We start from the raw sequence: 14,824 nt of genomic DNA, 5'->3' as shown, positions 1-14,824 counted from the left end.
AGATTAAAATCACCCTGAGAACCACGTGCAAAAAAACTTAGCAGAAGCAACAGACTGCTCATACGTCTTTCGCTCTCTTGTTTGTCTTTGTCAGACGTGACCTTCTTGCGTTTTGCTAAGAAACGCCACAGAAAAGAAGTTCTCTCTCGTTACGTACCTCAAAAATCAGGGGAGAGCGCGAACGCAGTCCCCCACTACCAGAAATTATGCAGTCGAGATTCCCACATTTGGGGAATTCGCAGGAGTCAGCACAGCCGCAGTGCAATGGCTGGGCCTCACCCTGGGTGAACCACCTTCGTGATCATGGTATCTCCCCTGCCAGGTAAGTATGAGTTGAGCGAAGGCCATGTGACCCTGTTGTCCTACTCACCTGCCTACTCTGGGTCGCAGTGGGAAGGTAAAGCGTTGACTCCCATAATCCTCTGCACAGACATTCTCTGTATGCGAGTGATACAGTTCAATGATTCTTTTTCCTTACAAACACTTGCAATGACTTTTCCGTGGTAACCTTTAGTTTCGTCTCTGCGTTTCTTTGGTTTCACCTTCTGCCGAGGTCAGGAATTTTCTAAAGACACATTTGGGAAAATGCACTCTCCCGCACTGTTTTCTCTGCGTTCTCACAGCCTCGACAGATGTACGGCCGTCTCGCCGACCGTATCTGGCGGCTTGACGTCTGAAATGCATGATGAAATGTTCCACAGAAGAGACCAGCTGAGTACCAATTGCTCTGTCATGCTTAATATGAGAAGGAACAAGAGCTCTAATCTGGGCTGAGCCTGAGGATAGAAGAAAAGTTGCAAGAGACTAAGACTTTAGACTTTCAACTGGATTATATGGCTCTGGCTCAGGTAAGACTGCTCTCACAGCTCAGCCTACCCTACCAGCAGTCTGCTCTGAATACAGCAAATGCTTTTTTGAAGCAAAGAGGAACGAGACTCTTTACCCTTTAATAAGAACCTGCGAGCCACAGCATGCTTACATTTTCCTCTCATCACCTGCTCATCCAACAAACATACTGCGTTCAGTAAGAAAGGCACCTGGAGATACATGCAGTTTCATCAGTCATGGTGCTCAGCCTACCACAGGCATGCTCCGATTAAATTCACCCTGAGAACCACGTGCAAAAAAACTTAGCAGAAGCAACAGACTGCTCATACGTCTTTCGCTCTCTTGTTTGTCTTTGTCAGACGTGACCTTCTTGCGTTTTGCTAAGAAACGCCACAGAAAAGAAGTTCTCTCTCGTTACGTACCTCAAAAATCAGGGGAGAGCGCGAACGCAGTCCCCCACTACCAGAAATTATGCAGTCGAGATTCCCACATTTGGGGAATTCGCAGGAGTCAGCACAGCCGCAGTGCAATGGCTGGGCCTCACCCTGGGTGAACCACCTTCGTGATCATGGTATCTCCCCTGCCAGGTAAGTATGAGTTGAGCGAAGGCCATGTGACCCTGTTGTCCTACTCACCTGCCTACTCTGGGTCGCAGTGGGAAGGTAAAGCGTTGACTCCCATAATCCTCTGCGCAGACATTCTCTGTATGCGAGTGATACAGTTCAATGATTCTTTTTCCTTCCAAACACCTGCAATGACTTCTCCGTGGTAACCTTTAGTTTCGTCTCTGCGTTTCTTTGGTTTCACCTTCTGCCGAGGTCAGGAATTTTCTAAAGACACATTTGGGAAAATGCACTCTCCCGCACTGTTTTCTCTGCGTTCTCACAGCCTCGACAGATGTACGGCCGTCTCGCCGACCGTATCTGGCGGCTTGACGTCTGAAATGCATGATGAAATGTTCCACAGAAGAGACCAGCTGAGTACCCATTGCTCTGTCATGCTTAATATGAGAAGGAGCAAGAGCTCTAATCTGGGCTGAGCCTGAGGATAGAAGAAAAGTTGCAAGAGACTAAGACTTTAGACTTTCAACTGGATTATATGGCTCTGGCTCAGGTAAGACTGCTCTCACAGCTCAGCCTACCCTACCAGCAGTCTGCTCTGAATACAGCAAATGCTTTTTTGAAGCAAAGAGGAACGAGACTCTTTACCCTTTAATAAGAACCTGCGAGCCACAGCATGCTTACATTTTCCTCTCATCACCTGCTCATCCAACAAACATACTGCGTTCAGTAAGAAAGGCACCTGGAGATACATGCAGTTTCATCAGTCATGGTGCTCAGCCTACCACAGGCATGCTCAGATTAAATTCACCCTGAGAACCACGTGCAAAAAAACTTAGCAGAAGCAACAGACTGCTCATACGTCATTCGCTCTCTTGTTTGTCTTTGTCAGATGTGACCTTCTTGCGTTTTGCTAAAAAACGCCACAGAGAGAAAATGCTCAGATTAAAATCACCCTGAGAACCACGTGCAAAAAAACTTAGCAGAAGCAACAGACTGCTCATACGTCTTTCGCTCTCTTGTTTGTCTTTGTCAGACGTGACCTTCTTGCGTTTTGCTAAGAAACGCCACAGAAAAGAAGTTCTCTCTCGTTACGTACCTCAAAAATCAGGGAAGAGCGCGAACGCAGTCCCCCACTACCAGAAATTATGCAGTCGAGATTCCCACATTTGGGGAATTCGCAGGAGTCAGCACAGCCCAAGTGCAATGGCTGGGCCTCACCCTGGGTGAACCACCTTCGTGATCATGGTATCTCCCCTGCCAGGTAAGTATGAGTTGAGCGAAGACCATGTGACCCTGTTGTCCTACTCACCTGCCTACTCTGGGTCGCAGTGGGAAGGTAAAGCGTTGACTCCCATAATCCTCTGCGCAGACATTCTCTGTATGCGAGTGATACAGTTCAATGATTCTTTTTCCTTCCAAACACTTGCAATGACTTTTCCGTGGTAACCTTTAGTTTCGTCTCTGCGTTTCTTTGGTTTCACCTTCTGCCGAGGTCAGGAATTTTCTAAAGACACATTTGGGAAAATGCACTCTCCCGCACTGTTTTCTCTGCGTTCTCACAGCCTCGACAGATGTACGGCCGTCTCGCCGACCGTATCTGGCGGCTTGACGTCTGAAATGCATGATGAAATGTTCCACAGAAGAGACCAGCTGAGTACCCATTGCTCTGTCATGCTTAATATGAGAAGGAGCAAGAGCTCTAATCTGGGCTGAGCCTGAGGATAGAAGAAAAGTTGCAAGAGACTAAGACTTTAGACTTTCAACTGGATTATATGGCTCTGGCTCAGGTAAGACTGCTCTCACAGCTCAGCCTACCCTACCAGCAGTCTGCTCTGAATACAGCAAATGCTTTTTTGAAGCAAAGAGGAACGAGACTCTTTACCCTTTAATAAGAACCTGCGAGCCACAGCATGCTTACATTTTCCTCTCATCACCTGCTCATCCAACAAACATACTGCGTTCAGTAAGAAAGGCACCTGGAGATACATGCAGTTTCATCAGTCATGGTGCTCAGCCTACCACAGGCATGCTCCGATTAAATTCACCCTGAGAACCACGTGCAAAAAAACTTAGCAGAAGCAACAGACTGCTCATACGTCTTTCGCTCTCTTGTTTGTCTTTGTCAGACGTGACCTTTTTGCGTTTTGCTAAGAAACGCCACAGAAAAGAAGTTCTCTCTCGTTACGTACCTCAACAATCAGGGGAGAGCGCGAACGCAGTCCCCCACTACCAGAAATTATGCAGTCGAGATTCCCACATTTGGGGAATTCGCAGGAGTCAGCACAGCCCAAGTGCAATGGCTAGGCCTCACCCTGGGTGAACCACCTTCGTGATCATGGTATCTCCCCTGCCAGGTAAGTATGAGTTGAGCGAAGACCATGTGACCCTGTTGTCCTACTCACCTGCCTACTCTGGGTCGCAGTGGGAAGGTAAAGCGTTGACTCCCATAATCCTCTGCGCAGACATTCTCTGTATGCGAGTGATACAGTTCAATGATTCTTTTTCCTTCCAAACACTTGCAATGACTTTTCCGTGGTAACCTTTAGTTTCGTCTCTGCGTTTCTTTGGTTTCACCTTCTGCCGAGGTCAGGAATTTTCTAAAGACACATTTGGGAAAATGCACTCTCCCGCACTGTTTTCTCTGCGTTCTCACAGCCTCGACAGATGTACGGCCGTCTCGCCGACCGTATCTGGCGGCTTGACGTCTGAAATGCATGATGAAATGTTCCACAGAAGAGACCAGCTGAGTACCCATTGCTCTGTCATGCTTAATATGTGAAGGAGCAAGAGCTCTAATCTGGGCTGAGCCTGAGGATAGAAGAAAAGTTGCAAGAGACTAAGACTTTAGACTTTCAACTGGATTATATGGCTCTGGCTCAGGTAAGACTGCTCTCACAGCTCAGCCTACCCTACCAGCAGTCTGCTCTGAATACAGCAAATGCTTTTTTGAAGCAAAGAGGAACGAGACTCTTTACCCTTTAATAAGAACCTGCGAGCCACAGCATGCTTACATTTTCCTCTCATCACCTGCTCATCCAACAAACATACTGCGTTCAGTAAGAAAGGCACCTGGAGATACATGCAGTTTCATCAGTCATGGTGCTCAGCCTACCACAAGCATGCTCCGATTAAATTCACCCTGAGAACCACGTGCAAAAAAACTTAGCAGAAGCAACAGACTGCTCATACGTCTTTCGCTCTCTTGTTTGTCTTTGTCAGACGTGACCTTCTTGCGTTTTGCTAAGAAACGCCACAGAAAAGAAGTTCTCTCTCGTTACGTACCTCAAAAATCAGGGGAGAGCGCGAACGCAGTCCCCCACTACCAGAAATTATGCAGTCGAGATTCCCACATTTGGGGAATTCGCAGGAGTCAGCACAGCCCAAGTGCAATGGCTGGGCCTCACCCTGGGTGAACCACCTTCGTGATCATGGTATCTCCCCTGCCAGGTAAGTATGAGTTGAGCGAAGACCATGTGACCCTGTTGTCCTACTCACCTGCCTACTCTGGGTCGCAGTGGGAAGGTAAAGCGTTGACTCCCATAATCCTCTGCGCAGACATTCTCTGTATGCGAGTGATACAGTTCAATGATTCTTTTTCCTTCCAAACACTTGCAATGACTTTTCCGTGGTAACCTTTAGTTTCGTCTCTGCGTTTCTTTGGTTTCACCTTCTGCCGAGGTCAGGAATTTTCTAAAGACACATTTGGGAAAATGCACTCTCCCGCACTGTTTTCTCTGCGTTCTCACAGCCTCGACAGATGTACGGCCGTCTCGCCGACCGTATCTGGCGGCTTGACGTCTGAAATGCATGATGAAATGTTCCACAGAAGAGACCAGCTGAGTACCCATTGCTCTGTCATGCTTAATATGAGAAGGAGCAAGAGCTCTAATCTGGGCTGAGCCTGAGGATAGAAGAAAAGTTGCAAGAGACTAAGACTTTAGACTTTCAACTGGATTATATGGCTCTGGCTCAGGTAAGACTGCTCTCACAGCTCAGCCTACCCTACCAGCAGTCTGCTCTGAATACAGCAAATGCTTTTTTGAAGCAAAGAGGAACGAGACTCTTTACCCTTTAATAAGAACCTGCGAGCCACAGCATGCTTACATTTTCCTCTCATCACCTGCTCATCCAACAAACATACTGCGTTCAGTAAGAAAGGCACCTGGAGATACATGCAGTTTCATCAGTCATGGTGCTCAGCCTACCACAGGCATGCTCCGATTAAATTCACCCTGAGAACCACGTGCAAAAAAACTTAGCAGAAGCAACAGACTGCTCATACGTCTTTCGCTCTCTTGTTTGTCTTTGTCAGACGTGACCTTTTTGCGTTTTGCTAAGAAACGCCACAGAAAAGAAGTTCTCTCTCGTTACGTACCTCAACAATCAGGGGAGAGCGCGAACGCAGTCCCCCACTACCAGAAATTATGCAGTCGAGATTCCCACATTTGGGGAATTCGCAGGAGTCAGCACAGCCCAAGTGCAATGGCTAGGCCTCACCCTGGGTGAACCACCTTCGTGATCATGGTATCTCCCCTGCCAGGTAAGTATGAGTTGAGCGAAGACCATGTGACCCTGTTGTCCTACTCACCTGCCTACTCTGGGTCGCAGTGGGAAGGTAAAGCGTTGACTCCCATAATCCTCTGCGCAGACATTCTCTGTATGCGAGTGATACAGTTCAATGATTCTTTTTCCTTCCAAACACTTGCAATGACTTTTCCGTGGTAACCTTTAGTTTCGTCTCTGCGTTTCTTTGGTTTCACCTTCTGCCGAGGTCAGGAATTTTCTAAAGACACATTTGGGAAAATGCACTCTCCCGCACTGTTTTCTCTGCGTTCTCACAGCCTCGACAGATGTACGGCCGTCTCGCCGACCGTATCTGGCGGCTTGACGTCTGAAATGCATGATGAAATGTTCCACAGAAGAGACCAGCTGAGTACCCATTGCTCTGTCATGCTTAATATGTGAAGGAGCAAGAGCTCTAATCTGGGCTGAGCCTGAGGATAGAAGAAAAGTTGCAAGAGACTAAGACTTTAGACTTTCAACTGGATTATATGGCTCTGGCTCAGGTAAGACTGCTCTCACAGCTCAGCCTACCCTACCAGCAGTCTGCTCTGAATACAGCAAATGCTTTTTTGAAGCAAAGAGGAACGAGACTCTTTACCCTTTAATAAGAACCTGCGAGCCACAGCATGCTTACATTTTCCTCTCATCACCTGCTCATCCAACAAACATACTGCGTTCAGTAAGAAAGGCACCTGGAGATACATGCAGTTTCATCAGTCATGGTGCTCAGCCTACCACAAGCATGCTCCGATTAAATTCACCCTGAGAACCACGTGCAAAAAAACTTAGCAGAAGCAACAGACTGCTCATACGTCTTTCGCTCTCTTGTTTGTCTTTGTCAGACGTGACCTTCTTGCGTTTTGCTAAGAAACGCCACAGAAAAGAAGTTCTCTCTCGTTACGTACCTCAAAAATCAGGGGAGAGCGCGAACGCAGTCCCCCACTACCAGAAATTATGCAGTCGAGATTCCCACATTTGGGGAATTCGCAGAAGTCAGCACAGCCGCAGTGCAATGGCTGGGCCTCACCCTGGGTGAACCACCTTCGTGATCATGGTATCTCCCCTGCCAGGTAAGTATGAGTTGAGCGAAGGCCATGTGACCCTGTTGTCCTACTCACCTGCCTACTCTGGGTCGCAGTGGGAAGGTAAAGCGTTGACTCCCATAATCCTCTGCACAGACATTCTCTGTATGCGAGTGATACAGTTCAATGATTCTTTTTCCTTACAAACACTTGCAATGACTTTTCCGTGGTAACCTTTAGTTTCGTCTCTGCGTTTCTTTGGTTTCACCTTCTGCCGAGGTCAGGAATTTTCTAAAGACACATTTGGGAAAATGCACTCTCCCGCACTGTTTTCTCTGCGTTCTCACAGCCTCGACAGATGTACGGCCGTCTCGCCGACCGTATCTGGCGGCTTGACGTCTGAAATGCATGATGAAATGTTCCACAGAAGAGACCAGCTGAGTACCCATTGCTCTGTCATGCTTAATATGAGAAGGAACAAGAGCTCTAATCTGGGCTGAGCCTGAGGATAGAAGAAAAGTTGCAAGAGACTAAGACTTTAGACTTTCAACTGGATTATATGGCTCTGGCTCAGGTAAGACTGCTCTCACAGCTCAGCCTACCCTACCAGCAGTCTGCTCTGAATACAGCAAATGCTTTTTTGAAGCAAAGAGGAACGAGACTCTTTACCCTTTAATAAGAACCTGCGAGCCACAGCATGCTTACATTTTCCTCTCATCACCTGCTCATCCAACAAACATACTGCGTTCAGTAAGAAAGGCACCTGGAGATACATGCAGTTTCATCAGTCATGGTGCTCAGCCTACCACAGGCATGCTCAGATTAAATTCACCCTGAGAACCACGTGCAAAAAAACTTAGCAGAAGCAACAGACTGCTCACGTCTTTCGCTCTCTTGTTTGTCTTTGTCAGACGTGACCTTCTTGCGTTTTGCTAAAAAACGCCACAGAGAGAAAATGCTCAGATTAAAATCACCCTGAGAACCACGTGCAAAAAAACTTAGCAGAAGCAACAGACTGCTAATACGTCTTTCGCTCTCTTGTTTGTCTTTGTCAGACGTGACCTTCTTGCGTTTTGCTAAGAAACGCCACAGAAAAGAAGTTCTCTCTCGTTACGTACCTCAAAAATCAGGGAAAAGCGCGAACGCAGTCCCCCACTACCAGAAATTATACAGTCGAGATTCCCACATTTGGGGAATTCGCAGGAGTCAGCACAGCCGCAGTGCAATGGCTGGGCCTCACCCTGGGTGAACCACCTTCGTGATCATGGTATCTCCCCTGCCAGGTAAGTATGAGTTGAGCGAAGGCCATGTGACCCTGTTGTCCTACTCACCTGCCTACTCTGGGTCGCAGTGGGAAGGTAAAGCGTTGACTCCCATAATCCTCTGCGCAGACATTCTCTGTATGCGAGTGATACAGTTCAATGATTCTTTTTCCTTCCAAACACCTGCAATGACTTCTCCGTGGTAACCTTTAGTTTCGTCTCTGCGTTTCTTTGGTTTCACCTTCTGCCGAGGTCAGGAATTTTCTAAAGACACATTTGGGAAAATGCACTCTCCCGCACTGTTTTCTCTGCGTTCTCACAGCCTCGACAGATGTACGGCCGTCTCGCCGACCGTATCTGGCGGCTTGACGTCTGAAATGCATGATGAAATGTTCCACAGAAGAGACCAGCTGAGTACCCATTGCTCTGTCATGCTTAATATGAGAAGGAGCAAGAGCTCTAATCTGGGCTGAGCCTGAGGATAGAAGAAAAGTTGCAAGAGACTAAGACTTTAGACTTTCAACTGGATTATATGGCTCTGGCTCAGGTAAGACTGCTCTCACAGCTCAGCCTACCCTACCAGCAGTCTGCTCTGAATACAGCAAATGCTTTTTTGAAGCAAAGAGGAACGAGACTCTTTACCCTTTAATAAGAACCTGCGAGCCACAGCATGCTTACATTTTCCTCTCATCACCTGCTCATCCAACAAACATACTGCGTTCAGTAAGAAAGGCACCTGGAGATACATGCAGTTTCATCAGTCATGGTGCTCAGCCTACCACAGGCATGCTCAGATTAAATTCACCCTGAGAACCACGTGCAAAAAAACTTAGCAGAAGCAACAGACTGCTCATACGTCATTCGCTCTCTTGTTTGTCTTTGTCAGATGTGACCTTCTTGCGTTTTGCTAAAAAACGCCACAGAGAGAAAATGCTCAGATTAAAATCACCCTGAGAACCACGTGCAAAAAAACTTAGCAGAAGCAACAGACTGCTCATACGTCTTTCGCTCTCTTGTTTGTCTTTGTCAGACGTGACCTTCTTGCGTTTTGCTAAGAAACGCCACAGAAAAGAAGTTCTCTCTCGTTACGTACCTCAAAAATCAGGGAAGAGCGCGAACGCAGTCCCCCACTACCAGAAATTATGCAGTCGAGATTCCCACATTTGGGGAATTCGCAGGAGTCAGCACAGCCCAAGTGCAATGGCTGGGCCTCACCCTGGGTGAACCACCTTCGTGATCATGGTATCTCCCCTGCCAGGTAAGTATGAGTTGAGCGAAGACCATGTGACCCTGTTGTCCTACTCACCTGCCTACTCTGGGTCGCAGTGGGAAGGTAAAGCGTTGACTCCCATAATCCTCTGCGCAGACATTCTCTGTATGCGAGTGATACAGTTCAATGATTCTTTTTCCTTCCAAACACTTGCAATGACTTTTCCGTGGTAACCTTTAGTTTCGTCTCTGCGTTTCTTTGGTTTCACCTTCTGCCGAGGTCAGGAATTTTCTAAAGACACATTTGGGAAAATGCACTCTCCCGCACTGTTTTCTCTGCGTTCTCACAGCCTCGACAGATGTACGGCCGTCTCGCCGACCGTATCTGGCGGCTTGACGTCTGAAATGCATGATGAAATGTTCCACAGAAGAGACCAGCTGAGTACCCATTGCTCTGTCATGCTTAATATGAGAAGGAGCAAGAGCTCTAATCTGGGCTGAGCCTGAGGATAGAAGAAAAGTTGCAAGAGACTAAGACTTTAGACTTTCAACTGGATTATATGGCTCTGGCTCAGGTAAGACTGCTCTCACAGCTCAGCCTACCCTACCAGCAGTCTGCTCTGAATACAGCAAATGCTTTTTTGAAGCAAAGAGGAACGAGACTCTTTACCCTTTAATAAGAACCTGCGAGCCACAGCATGCTTACATTTTCCTCTCATCACCTGCTCATCCAACAAACATACTGCGTTCAGTAAGAAAGGCACCTGGAGATACATGCAGTTTCATCAGTCATGGTGCTCAGCCTACCACAGGCATGCTCCGATTAAATTCACCCTGAGAACCACGTGCAAAAAAACTTAGCAGAAGCAACAGACTGCTCATACGTCTTTCGCTCTCTTGTTTGTCTTTGTCAGACGTGACCTTTTTGCGTTTTGCTAAGAAACGCCACAGAAAAGAAGTTCTCTCTCGTTACGTACCTCAACAATCAGGGGAGAGCGCGAACGCAGTCCCCCACTACCAGAAATTATGCAGTCGAGATTCCCACATTTGGGGAATTCGCAGGAGTCAGCACAGCCGCAGTGCAATGGCTGGGCCTCACCCTGGGTGAACCACCTTCATGATCATGGTATCGCCCCTGCCAGGTAAGTATGAGTTGAGCGAAGGCCATGTGACCCTGTTGTCCTACTCACCTGCCTACTCTGGGTCGCAGTGGGAAGGTAAAGCGTTGACTCCCATAATCCTCTGCGCAGACATTCTCTGTATGCGAGTGATACAGTTCAATGATTCTTTTTCCTTCCAAACACCTGCAATGACTTCTCCGTGGTAACCTTTAGTTTCGTCTCTGCGTTTCTTTGGTTTCACCTTCTGCCGAGGTCAGGAATTTTCTAAAGACACATTTGGGAAAATGCACTCTCCCGCACTGTTTTCTCTGCGTTCTCACAGCCTCGACAGATGTACGGCCGTCTCGCCGACCGTATCTGGCGGCTTGACGTCTGAAATGCATGATGAAATGTTCCACAGAAGAGACCAGCTGAGTACCAATTGCTCTGTCATGCTTAATATGAGAAGGAACAAGAGCTCTAATCTGGGCTGAGCCTGAGGATAGAAGAAAAGTTGCAAGAGACTAAGACTTTAGACTTTCAACTGGATTATATGGCTCTGGCTCAGGTAAGACTGCTCTCACAGCTCAGCCTACCCTACCAGCAGTCTGCTCTGAATACAGCAAATGCTTTTTTGAAGCAAAGAGGAACGAGACTCTTTACCCTTTAATAAGAACCTGCGAGCCACAGCATGCTTACATTTTCCTCTCATCACCTGCTCATCCAACAAACATACTGCGTTCAGTAAGAAAGGCACCTGGAGATACATGCAGTTTCATCAGTCATGGTGCTCAGCCTACCACAGGCATGCTCCGATTAAATTCACCCTGAGAACCACGTGCAAAAAAACTTAGCAGAAGCAACAGACTGCTCATACGTCTTTCGCTCTCTTGTTTGTCTTTGTCAGACGTGACCTTCTTGCGTTTTGCTAAGAAACGCCACAGAAAAGAAGTTCTCTCTCGTTACGTACCTCAAAAATCAGGGAAGAGCGCGAACGCAGTCCCCCACTACCAGAAATTATGCAGTCGAGATTCCCACATTTGGGGAATTCGCAGGAGTCAGCACAGCCCAAGTGCAATGGCTGGGCCTCACCCTGGGTGAACCACCTTCGTGATCATGGTATCTCCCCTGCCAGGTAAGTATGAGTTGAGCGAAGACCATGTGACCCTGTTGTCCTACTCACCTGCCTACTCTGGGTCGCAGTGGGAAGGTAAAGCGTTGACTCCCATAATCCTCTGCGCAGACATTCTCTGTATGCGAGTGATACAGTTCAATGATTCTTTTTCCTTCCAAACACTTGCAATGACTTTTCCGTGGTAACCTTTAGTTTCGTCTCTGCGTTTCTTTGGTTTCACCTTCTGCCGAGGTCAGGAATTTTCTAAAGACACATTTGGGAAAATGCACTCTCCGGCACTGTTTTCTCTGCGTTCTCACAGCCTCGACAGATGTACGGCCGTCTCGCCGACCGTATCTGGCGGCTTGACGTCTGAAATGCATGATGAAATGTTCCACAGAAGAGACCAGCTGAGTACCCATTGCTCTGTCATGCTTAATATGAGAAGGAGCAAGAGCTCTAATCTGGGCTGAGCCTGAGGATAGAAGAAAAGTTGCAAGAGACTAAGACTTTAGACTTTCAACTGGATTATATGGCTCTGGCTCAGGTAAGACTGCTCTCACAGCTCAGCCTACCCTACCAGCAGTCTGCTCTGAATACAGCAAATGCTTTTTTGAAGCAAAGAGGAACGAGACTCTTTACCCTTTAATAAGAACCTGCGAGCCACAGCATGCTTACATTTTCCTCTCATCACCTGCTCATCCAACAAACATACTGCGTTCAGTAAGAAAGGCACCTGGAGATACATGCAGTTTCATCAGTCATGGTGCTCAGCCTACCACAAGCATGCTCCGATTAAATTCACCCTGAGAACCACGTGCAAAAAAACTTAGCAGAAGCAACAGACTGCTCATACGTCATTCGCTCTCTTGTTTGTCTTTGTCAGACGTGACCTTCTTGCGTTTTGCTAAGAAACGCCACAGAAAAGAAGTTCTCTCTCGTTACGTACCTCAAAAATCAGGGGAGAGCGCGAACGCAGTCCCCCACTACCAGAAATTATGCAGTCGAGATTCCCACATTTGGGGAATTCGCAGAAGTCAGCACAGCCGCAGTGCAATGGCTGGGCCTCACCCTGGGTGAACCACCTTCGTGATCATGGTATCTCCCCTGCCAGGTAAGTATGAGTTGAGCGAAGGCCATGTGACCCTGTTGTCCTACTCACCTGCCTACTCTGGGTCGCAGTGGGAAGGTAAAGCGTTGACTCCCATAATCCTCTGCACAGACATTCTCTGTATGCGAGTGATACAGTTCAATGATTCTTTTTCCTTACAAACACTTGCAATGACTTTTCCGTGGTAACCTTTAGTTTCGTCTCTGCGTTTCTTTGGTTTCACCTTCTGCCGAGGTCAGGAATTTTCTAAAGACACATTTGGGAAAATGCACTCTCCCGCACTGTTTTCTCTGCGTTCTCACAGCCTCGACAGATGTACGGCCGTCTCGCCGACCGTATCTGGCGGCTTGACGTCTGAAATGCATGATGAAATGTTCCACAGAAGAGACCAGCTGAGTACCCATTGCTCTGTCATGCTTAATATGAGAAGGAACAAGAGCTCTAATCTGGGCTGAGCCTGAGGATAGAAGAAAAGTTGCAAGAGACTAAGACTTTAGACTTTCAACTGGATTATATGGCTCTGGCTCAGGTAAGACTGCTCTCACAGCTCAGCCTACCCTACCAGCAGTCTGCTCTGAATACAGCAAATGCTTTTTTGAAGCAAAGAGGAACGAGACTCTTTACCCTTTAATAAGAACCTGCGAGCCACAGCATGCTTACATTTTCCTCTCATCACCTGCTCATCCAACAAACATACTGCGTTCAGTAAGAAAGGCACCTGGAGATACATGCAGTTTCATCAGTCATGGTGCTCAGCCTACCACAGGCATGCTCAGATTAAATTCACCCTGAGAACCACGTGCAAAAAAACTTAGCAGAAGCAACAGACTGCTCACGTCTTTCGCTCTCTTGTTTGTCTTTGTCAGACGTGACCTTCTTGCGTTTTGCTAAAAAACGCCACAGAGAGAAAATGCTCAGATTAAAATCACCCTGAGAACCACGTGCAAAAAAACTTAGCAGAAGCAACAGACTGCTAATACGTCTTTCGCTCTCTTGTTTGTCTTTGTCAGACGTGACCTTCTTGCGTTTTGCTAAGAAACGCCACAGAAAAGAAGTTCTCTCTCATTACGTACCTCAAAAATCAGGGAAGAGCGCGAACGCAGTCCCCCACTACCAGAAATTATGCAGTCGAGATTCCCACATTTGGGGAATTCGCAGGAGTCAGCACAGCCGCAGTGCAATGGCTGGGCCTCACCCTGGGTGAACCACCTTCGTGATCATGGTATCTCCCCTGCCAGGTAAGTATGAGTTGAGCGAAGGCCATGTGACCCTGTTGTCCTACTCACCTGCCTACTCTGGGTCGCAGTGGGAAGGTAAAGCGTTGACTCCCATAATCCTCTGCGCAGACATTCTCTGTATGCGAGTGATACAGTTCAATGATTCTTTTTCCTTCCAAACACCTGCAATGACTTCTCCGTGGTAACCTTTAGTTTCGTCTCTGCGTTTCTTTGGTTTCACCTTCTGCCGAGGTCAGGAATTTTCTAAAGACACATTTGGGAAAATGCACTCTCCCGCACTGTTTTCTCTGCGTTCTCACAGCCTCGACAGATGTACGGCCGTCTCGCCGACCGTATCTGGCGGCTTGACGTCTGAAATGCATGATGAAATGTTCCACAGAAGAGACCAGCTGAGTACCCATTGCTCTGTCATGCTTAATATGAGAAGGAGCAAGAGCTCTAATCTGGGCTGAGCCTGAGGATAGAAGAAAAGTTGCAAGAGACTAAGACTTTAGACTTTCAACTGGATTATATGGCTCTGGCTCAGGTAAGACTGCTCTCACAGCTCAGCCTACCCTACCAGCAGTCTGCTCTGAATACAGCAAATGCTTTTTTGAAGCAAAGAGGAACGAGACTCTTTACCCTTTAATAAGAACCTGCGAGCCACAGCATGCTTACATTTTCCTCTCATCACCTGCTCATCCAACAAACATACTGCGTTCAGTAAGAAAGGCACCTGGAGATACATGCAGTTTCATCAGTCATGGTGCTCAGCCTACCACAGGCATGCTCAGATTAAATTCACCCTGAGAACCACGTGCAAAAAAACTTAGCA

At 47.4% G+C, this 14,824-nt stretch overlaps 13 non-coding genes across 13 annotated transcripts; all 13 read right to left on the bottom strand.

Annotated features, from left to right (window-relative positions):
* Positions 1 to 166: 166 nt before the first annotated feature.
* On the bottom strand, positions 167 to 330 carry LOC140592791 (U1 spliceosomal RNA). The gene has a single exon (XR_011993244.1). It is a non-coding gene; the product is annotated as a U1 spliceosomal RNA (small nuclear RNA).
* Positions 331 to 1,259: 929 nt separating this feature from the next.
* LOC140592790 (U1 spliceosomal RNA) lies at positions 1,260 to 1,423 on the bottom strand. The gene has a single exon (XR_011993243.1). It is a non-coding gene; the product is annotated as a U1 spliceosomal RNA (small nuclear RNA).
* Positions 1,424 to 2,496: 1,073 nt separating this feature from the next.
* On the bottom strand, positions 2,497 to 2,660 carry LOC140592825 (U1 spliceosomal RNA). The gene has a single exon (XR_011993278.1). It is a non-coding gene; the product is annotated as a U1 spliceosomal RNA (small nuclear RNA).
* Positions 2,661 to 3,589: 929 nt separating this feature from the next.
* Positions 3,590 to 3,753, bottom strand: LOC140592804 (U1 spliceosomal RNA). Its single transcript, XR_011993257.1, has one exon. It is a non-coding gene; the product is annotated as a U1 spliceosomal RNA (small nuclear RNA).
* A 929-nt stretch (positions 3,754 to 4,682) lies between these two features.
* Positions 4,683 to 4,846, bottom strand: LOC140592832 (U1 spliceosomal RNA). The gene has a single exon (XR_011993285.1). It is a non-coding gene; the product is annotated as a U1 spliceosomal RNA (small nuclear RNA).
* A 929-nt stretch (positions 4,847 to 5,775) lies between these two features.
* LOC140592803 (U1 spliceosomal RNA) lies at positions 5,776 to 5,939 on the bottom strand. Its single transcript, XR_011993256.1, has one exon. It is a non-coding gene; the product is annotated as a U1 spliceosomal RNA (small nuclear RNA).
* A 929-nt stretch (positions 5,940 to 6,868) lies between these two features.
* Positions 6,869 to 7,032, bottom strand: LOC140592849 (U1 spliceosomal RNA). The gene has a single exon (XR_011993302.1). It is a non-coding gene; the product is annotated as a U1 spliceosomal RNA (small nuclear RNA).
* Positions 7,033 to 8,103: 1,071 nt separating this feature from the next.
* Positions 8,104 to 8,267, bottom strand: LOC140592881 (U1 spliceosomal RNA). Its single transcript, XR_011993333.1, has one exon. It is a non-coding gene; the product is annotated as a U1 spliceosomal RNA (small nuclear RNA).
* Positions 8,268 to 9,340: 1,073 nt separating this feature from the next.
* Positions 9,341 to 9,504, bottom strand: LOC140592824 (U1 spliceosomal RNA). The gene has a single exon (XR_011993277.1). It is a non-coding gene; the product is annotated as a U1 spliceosomal RNA (small nuclear RNA).
* A 929-nt stretch (positions 9,505 to 10,433) lies between these two features.
* On the bottom strand, positions 10,434 to 10,597 carry LOC140592866 (U1 spliceosomal RNA). The gene has a single exon (XR_011993318.1). It is a non-coding gene; the product is annotated as a U1 spliceosomal RNA (small nuclear RNA).
* Positions 10,598 to 11,526: 929 nt separating this feature from the next.
* On the bottom strand, positions 11,527 to 11,690 carry LOC140592823 (U1 spliceosomal RNA). Its single transcript, XR_011993276.1, has one exon. It is a non-coding gene; the product is annotated as a U1 spliceosomal RNA (small nuclear RNA).
* Positions 11,691 to 12,619: 929 nt separating this feature from the next.
* LOC140592848 (U1 spliceosomal RNA) lies at positions 12,620 to 12,783 on the bottom strand. Its single transcript, XR_011993301.1, has one exon. It is a non-coding gene; the product is annotated as a U1 spliceosomal RNA (small nuclear RNA).
* A 1,071-nt stretch (positions 12,784 to 13,854) lies between these two features.
* LOC140592859 (U1 spliceosomal RNA) lies at positions 13,855 to 14,018 on the bottom strand. Its single transcript, XR_011993312.1, has one exon. It is a non-coding gene; the product is annotated as a U1 spliceosomal RNA (small nuclear RNA).
* Between the last annotated feature and the right edge of the window lie 806 nt (positions 14,019 to 14,824).

The sequence above is a fragment of the Paramormyrops kingsleyae genome, chromosome 9, assembly GCF_048594095.1.
Source record: "Paramormyrops kingsleyae isolate MSU_618 chromosome 9, PKINGS_0.4, whole genome shotgun sequence".
NCBI classification, from domain to species: domain Eukaryota; kingdom Metazoa; phylum Chordata; class Actinopteri; order Osteoglossiformes; family Mormyridae; genus Paramormyrops; species Paramormyrops kingsleyae.
Note: the sequence above shows the minus strand (reverse complement) of the source record. Positions and strands in the feature narration are given on the sequence as shown.